This window comes from Patella vulgata, chromosome 3, assembly GCF_932274485.2.
Source record: "Patella vulgata chromosome 3, xgPatVulg1.2, whole genome shotgun sequence".
Taxonomy (NCBI): domain Eukaryota; kingdom Metazoa; phylum Mollusca; class Gastropoda; family Patellidae; genus Patella; species Patella vulgata.
Window position 1 is genome coordinate 26,529,234 of NC_065881.2, and position 8,147 is coordinate 26,537,380.

An 8,147-nucleotide genomic window follows, 5' to 3' on the forward strand; every position below is an offset into this window, starting at 1 on the left:
CGAAAAGCTTTGAGTTAGCCACCAGAATTCATCCTGAGCTCCAAGAAACTTATTCCGTAAAAGTGATGCAAACAAATTAAAAAGGGGGTCTTCTGTGGTCGAAAAGAAACAGAAGATTGTTTTATTTCCAGTAGATAGTAACTTTTAATCGAAATCAGTTAAAATGCCCATTGCTAAAATACTGGACATCATCAATGTTTTTGACGGTAACACGTAGCCCCCTACTTCTTCATCGAAACAAAAGAAAGCGAAGAAGAAGAGGTGGTGAACATCGATATCATCATTGTATTATCCAAGTTAGCCAAGATCTCCATCTAGTATTTTAATATTCATACGAAAACTAGATGACACTAAAATACATGACGCGGAAATAAATGCTCGAAACTGGCGCTATATATTATAAGCTAATATGGACAGGGTTTAATGAGCTCTGCTTTTGGTGTTGAAAACTGTTGTAAACTTGATTTAAAGTAATTGACATTATACGAAATATTAATATAATCTATGTCCGAAAAGCTTTCAATTAGCCAACAGAATTCATCCTGAGCTCCAAGAAACTTATTCCATAAAAGTGATGGAAACAAATTAAAAAGTTGGTCTTCTATGATCGAAAAGAAACAGAAGATTGTTTTATTTCCAGTAGATAGTAACTTTTAATCGAAATCGGTTAAAATGCCCATTGCTAAAATACTGGAGATCATCAATGTTTTTGACTGTAACACGTAGCCCTCTACTTCTTCATCGAAACAAAAGAAAGCGAAGAAGAGGTGTTGAACATCGATATCATCATTGTGTATATCCAAGTTAGCCAAGATCTTCATCTAGTAGTTTTAATATTTATACGAAAACTAGATGACACTAAAATACATGACGCCGAAATAAACGTTCGAAACTGGCGCTATATATATTGGCAATATGGATAATGTTTATTGGGCTCTGATTTTGCCCCCCCCCCCCCGCCAGCTGCGCCACTGAAAGTAGTGTACCCGTAATATACGGAACTTAAAAGTTGGGTTTACGGGTAGGTTTATAACCGTGAGAAATTCAATACTACTGTTCGAAGCCCAAATAGTATAGGTTTAAACGAATCTCATAATCGGAAATAGAGTTTATAGCTGGGCGATACCTATTCCGACACTGTTTATCATTAAGACGAATATGAAGAATCAATTGACGAACCTTCAGCACTGCTACTGTTAGCAGAAGACTGAACATTGAAACGCACGATTCGATGTGGACGGAGCACGCAGTTTTTTACACTCTTCAGCCAGTTCAGGATTCTTGTGTTACGTGCACTGTTTTCACTACGATTTTCTTTTGCATCCATCTCAAGAAACATTTCATGCATGGATAGATTATGCATGGTCAGTGCAATAGGTTCATCAATTTGTCCACGAATTCTTTCCCGTTGATTTTGTACTACAACATAAGTTTCTACTGGATGGATTTGTTTTTCAGGTTCCTTACCCGAAAAGCGGTATCGTATTCTTGGTGACAGGTCGGTATTCTCTCTGGACTCGTTATTTGGAGATTCTTGTTGAAGCGCATAGCTATTGCTTTGTTTCCGTGATAGAAATTTTATGTGAGGCTTCGGAGACTGTGGTGGTGAGGGAGAAGGTCCGGAAGAAAACATTTGGTATTTGTCCGCTTCATGTCCACCAACGGGATAGACTTTATTCTGATTCATCATCCTTCTTTTAAATTCAGTAAGAGATGCCGACATCTTCTGGGCTCTTTTGTGCATTTCCATCCTTTGTTTTTGTGTTCCGATGTAATTCCGTGAACTTGGAATAGCATGACCCTTGATCTCACACGAATTGGTTTTGGCACTATCACGATTTTCTGAAGAGGATTGGGATTGATTAAGACCATTGTTGTCAAGTTTTAAATTAAGACCCTGCGGTTGCTTCCGTTGGACATTTTGAGAAGCACTTGTAGTTTGCCGCTGAACACGAAGCGGTAATCGGCGAATACTACCAACAGGCAGAGAACCAATTTGTTTTTCGAGAACTCCCTTTGCCTTTTCATTGTGAACGTTCTTGTTTTCTTTACCCGGTGGGAAAATACGGGTATCACTGTTCCTCTTTTGCGGAAACGGATATGGGCTCCTTCTGTCTTTGTCTTCTTTTATATGGGACTGGGCACTACTTCTTCCATTCTTCGGATGGTAGATCGTGTTATTATTTTGTTGTGTATCCAATGTATCCGTGATTTTCGGTGTCTTTGTGATATTTCTGATTAAGTGAACAATCTGTCGCCTTAAAGCGGGGGCGGTTGGAGGAGCTTTTGGAGTATACCTTGGTTCGTGAAAGGTTTGCCCCAAAACTGGATGTAAAACCTGTAACATTTTCAATCTCTACCTGAAACGATAATTATTATTAATTAACATTTCAACCTGGTGTTTTACTAAATGTATGAATAATAAATTGGTGTGTCAGGTTCCTATATTGCAAGAACTTCGACACTTTTACGACAAGGATAGTGCGTTATCATTTTTGACTCTACTTCACTACGTATTTCTAGTTTTGAAAACAAAATAATGACAGTGACATGGTTTGTTCTGACTAGTACTACCAGTTCTAATTTAGTTTCCTGCTTGATAATAGATGTTGATTATCTCGGTCTTTCAGGAAAGTTATTGGGATAACCCCAAAACCGGACCTTGTGTGACTTCAAAAGTTGAAGAGCAATATTGGAACATTGATATATAGTAACAAATTTCACAAATTTAGTATCTAATTTTTAAACATGTCTGTCTGGATAAAAGACGTTTAAAATTATATTTTATAATATTACACGAAAATGGTATTGATTTCATCTGAATGGACACACCCGTAATCTTAAACTACATATATGTAATTGGACACGGAAATAACACATTGTCAATTATACGTATCATTGTATTTATAAAATACCAATTTGTCTCGTCTTACAGCAAGAATTTTATACCATAATAAATAATATCCAATAACAACAATTAAAATAATGAATAACTTAACATATGATTATAAAATCAACTTTATTGTTAAATTACCGTTAAGTATCTAAATTCATCAAAATTATGCCCAAAGGTACGTCCCGGTTACATGAAATTAAATGCTAAACGAAACTCAAAATAATCGGAAAGTGTGAAGTTCAACCGTATTTCGTTATTCGCTATTGGTGAATAACGACACATAACGTGTTTCGTTCTTCTGGATTCAAATTTTGAATAACGAATACCGAGACAGAACGTGTTTCATTATTCGGTATCATTATAGTCCATTTTTATTACTTGACTTATAAGATGGATGCCTCAGCAGTATATGAAATGAAATGGGGTTTAATGTCGTACTGTTCTTAACCGACTGGGCTAAGGAAGACGGGCATATTTTATGCAATGTGCTATTCGGGGCGATTTTGCCCAGACAGCGGTACTATGGCTTACCATTATTTTGACCATTGTCACAGATTATTTTACGTACACGGGATCTCTGTTCGCCGTACCATCCGAAGGACTATACGTTGTACCTTGCCACCCCCCCCCCCCCTCACACACACACACACACACACACCGTCCTGCACCATGACCAACGGGACCACGCCAGAAAATATCGAATAACGAGACAGGGCGTGTTTCGTCATTCGGCATTCAAATAAAGTTATTATTTCTTCTCATTTCTAATTCCCAGTGTCGCGGGTTATTTAACTACGCGGGACCTCGCTTTAACGTCCCATCTGAATGACTATACGTTGCCCCTTGTCAGGAACTCCGTGTAGGGAACTACACCGAAAAATCTCAATGAACTTTCTCGACCAACGTCTTACTCACTGAGCCACCGAGTATCCTAATTAATTAACAGAAATGGAATGAAATGATATGGGTTTTAACGTCCTACTGTTCTACTGGGCTAATGAAGACGGACATACGTCATACATTGTGCTATTAGGGAAATTTTGCCCGGACAGCGGTACTATGGCTTAGTCTTATATCGAATTGCAACTGCCAGGGGATCTTTTACGTGTACACCAATGTACACGGAACTCGGTTTGTCGTCCCATTCGAACGACTAGTCAGCTGTCCTTGTCAGGCCCTCCGTCCTGCACCACTGACAAGGGGAAACCACGTCGGAAAATCCCGATGAAGTTTCTCGGCTAACACTTGGATCGAACCCGCGACCTCCAGGATAGCGAGCCAGCGTCTGTTGTTTTGTTTTTTTTGTTTTTTGTTTGTCTTGTAAAGGGAGCCGGCGTCTTACTCACTTACCCACCGTGTTTCATTATTCGGGATTCAAATTTTTTTTTTTTTTTAGGAAATTTCATATCATTACACAAATGAAAATTCTAAGAAAAAATGATAATTATATTTAAAGATACATTAGTTAAGAGTTTTATAAAGAATTGGTCATTCTTGCTACAATAATTCAAAAATAGATGATAAAAAAAAAGAAAATGTTGAAAATTTCAGTCAAATTACTTTGTTCTGAACGGAATTGTGACTGTTGGAAGTTTGGACTAGAAATAGGCATCAATTGTGTCTGCACCGTCTATGAGAATTCGTGATCGTTTGATCGACAGAAGATAACTCCAGCAACATATTCTCGATTATCAAGTAACATGCTCAATGGCTATGGTAGCCTCTCTGGGCAGGCCTTTCATCACCAGTTTCCGGTAGTGACATCAGCGACTAACGGTAAACGTTAGCTTGGTTCGCCATTTATTGATTTAATTTTAAATGGACGACTTTTTAAATCCAGACTGTATCCAAGCCATCCGTGGGTCTACAGAGTTGATTTTAAGCTTGTCGTGTAAATAAAGGTCTAATTAATAATTTCTATAACATCTGAAGCCTAAATAAAGACTTGCAATAGGCAGATTTAGCTCTTGCATAATGTATGTTTAAAATTATAATTAAAAACTGTATGGGTGTCATAAATTAATAAGAATACAGTTTAACTGAATAATATCCCTATATTTACAGATCAAGGATAACATAAGTAAAGATAAGGTTAACTTACCATTTGTTAATCTTGTCCTATAAAATATGCCTTTACTTACTAATACTTACATAGTTATTTCAAGAGTTAAGCTAACGGATTAGGGTAACCCGAGTCTCCGAGATATTAAAGTACTGCAGCTAAGTAAGATTAGAGTATAATGTGTTATGCCATTTTTTTTCTAAAAATAGTGTATGGTTGTAGATTTAACCTATATAAACCCTCAAACCCAGTAAAATGATATTTAGGGTCTAACCTCAGTTAGACAGCGAACTAAAAATCAATTAATGAGATCTGGACAGTCAAAAAAGTTAATCTCCTGGACCCGGTTGCTCAAAACTCAGTTATATTATTAAGGTTCCCTTAAACTCTAACGGATCGTTATCTTGATAACGTGTCGTTTGTTAACGGCCTGTTAAATTTCTGCTGCTGGAAAGCCAATTTCATTATCCGTTAGCTAACGGACTGGTTCGCGTTAATCCAAGAGAAGACTGTTTGGTCATTGGCTGAATTTTAAAATTTTAAATTCAATGTACATAGAAGTTAGTATTCAGAAGAAACTGAAGAAAGTGAGACAACTCAACTGTACACAAAACTTGATTAAAGACAAAATTTACTACAGAAAACACTATTTAAAAAATCTATAGAATACTATAGTATTTTCCTATAGAAAGTTTAGTATAGATCTGTGGGGAAAAATATAGGATTTGCACTACAGAGGTCGTTATTTCCTGCAGGCCCCCCAAATTTTGTGGAATACACTAGCATTACAACCTATAGAAAAGCCCCCTCCCCTTCTAGAATGTTCTATTGAATTCTATAGAAAACTCCACTGTTAATTTATAAGAATTTTGATAAGGGTATTCTTCAACTGACGGCCGACTAATGTATGGTATCGTTAAACACATAACGGAGCCCAACACCTTCATTAATATATAACGGCAAATTAACGACATGTTAGAGATACATTATGTAAGGTTTAGATAAAAAGCTGACCATTCTTGCTATAATAGCTAAAATATAGACAATGTAAAATGAAAATATTGAAAATTTCATTCAAATTACTTCATTCTGGGTCAAGTTATCACTGTTGGTAGTTTTGACAAGATGTGCGCATAGTGGTAACCAGGGTACTGGTATATTCGAGACTTCGCCTCGCTTTCCCATTTCTAAATTAAATTTTTAAATGGCGAACCGACCTAATCTAGTTAAAATCTCGATTATCTGATGCCATCGAGAGTTGATTATGGTCTTGTTTTGTTAATAACATTTCAGACCTAACAAAAAGACCTGCAATTGGCAGATTTAGCTCTTGCATAATGTATGTTTAAAGTTAATTAGGGTTCTAGCAACAGACTTTCTCTCCGCTACAGATAACAGTCGGCCCCAGATGGCAAGGATTAAATTAAAAATTGTGCGAACATTTTTAAATACAAAATGGCAATCAACTATCAATTTGTCATTCAAAACAACGAAGTTACAACTTATTCCCCAGAGGTTACAATTTTACAGTTGTCAAGTATAGTACAGATAGACTGCACCAGGAACAATCATTCACAAAGCTTTAGCAAAAAGTACACTTTCAATATAAAGTTTTTTTCTGACAAATAGTATTAACCGAAGAGTTGGTCAATAGTTTTTAAACCCGATATTTTCAAGGAATACAAAATAACATTTCAAATCAGGTATACTGCATAAATAAATTATAGAAATTTTAAAACGTAGTTTTTTATTGTTACATTATAAGAAATGCGAAGATATATATTTTTTTTTTCAAATTCGAGGCCTTTATTCTACCTGTTACTTTCCGAGACAAACTGTAAAAAAAATGTCAATTCTCTTACCAAATGGCACCATGCAGTTACCCGAATCCCATATTCATAATTAATGCTGATAAACTGCGCACACTTTTATCTCACAGAAAATATCGTTAGGTTACATGAAATATACCCTTGTTCAGCTTGATCGATGGTGTTAGTGATCAAAGATTATTGATCAGTATAAAATATAGTCACTACTTGTTTACACCTGTATACTATTACTCTAATCAGATAAATATGGACAGGTGCCAAATATAGGTTTTTATATACGACAAATCAGTTTATATTTCCTATCCCCCTATCGAGTGTATAGATAAGCCCAGTTTGGAAATATTATATTCTACGCTCGGTTAATTGAGACGTAAGTTTCAAGATTTATTTTTAAAAAATAACCTAAAACGAATCTCATAGTGGTGAATAGCTCTATTCTTTGGAAGCTTCAATATTGATTAAAATGGATCAATATTGAATTCTTATTTCGAATATTATGGTTAATATTGACCTGTGGTTTACTTTCTTTAAGCGAAGGACGTTAAACCCCATTTCATTTCATTTCTTTAAGCTAAGCGAAATGATACGTCTCGAATGTTTCGGGTGACCGGAACGGTTGCCGCCAAAGTAAAGACCCATGGTCTGTCTAAGCAATAAAATAACAAAATATTGTCAAATGTATTACAATGCACGAAAAATACACGATGGCTCTAGTCCTTTTTAGTACTTTAGACGGCTGTAAGCGCAATTTCCTGTTTGTGGCCTTGGAATTCCTTTACAAATCAATCAGACTGTTACATCTTCATGCAAGTTTCACTTCCTTAAAAATGAAAATAATGAAGATGCCCGAAACAAAATGCTTTGGATAGTATTGATATCTGTTAGCTAATTTAAAGAAATTTCAATTTCTCAAAAATTGATGCCTATGGTTAACCAAAAGTTGTCTTAGATTACAAAGTTAGAGCGTTCTGCTACTATTAGAAATGTGAGTTTAAAGCACCCGAAAACAATTACTGAATTTATGATCCGTTTCAGCACCCTAATTTCAAATGGCCATATCTGAAGCGAGTTTTTGACCTAGAGAGTTATAATTTCGGATTAACATATATTTTTCATAATTTTGGAGGGGGTCATGTTCCCAACTTTCCAAAATTTGGTCAACTTGATATGGAATGATATACTTACTACTTCTAAATTATTTTGTAAGCTCCACTGCAGAACTATAAAAGAGAGAGAGAGAGAGAGAGAAATATGGTTTAACGACCACTCGACACAAACTAGGTCATTTCGGGACTAACATGTTTGTTTTAAATTTTATTTCAATAATTCACTTGCGCATAGGGGTCTTTAGCAGTGGGAG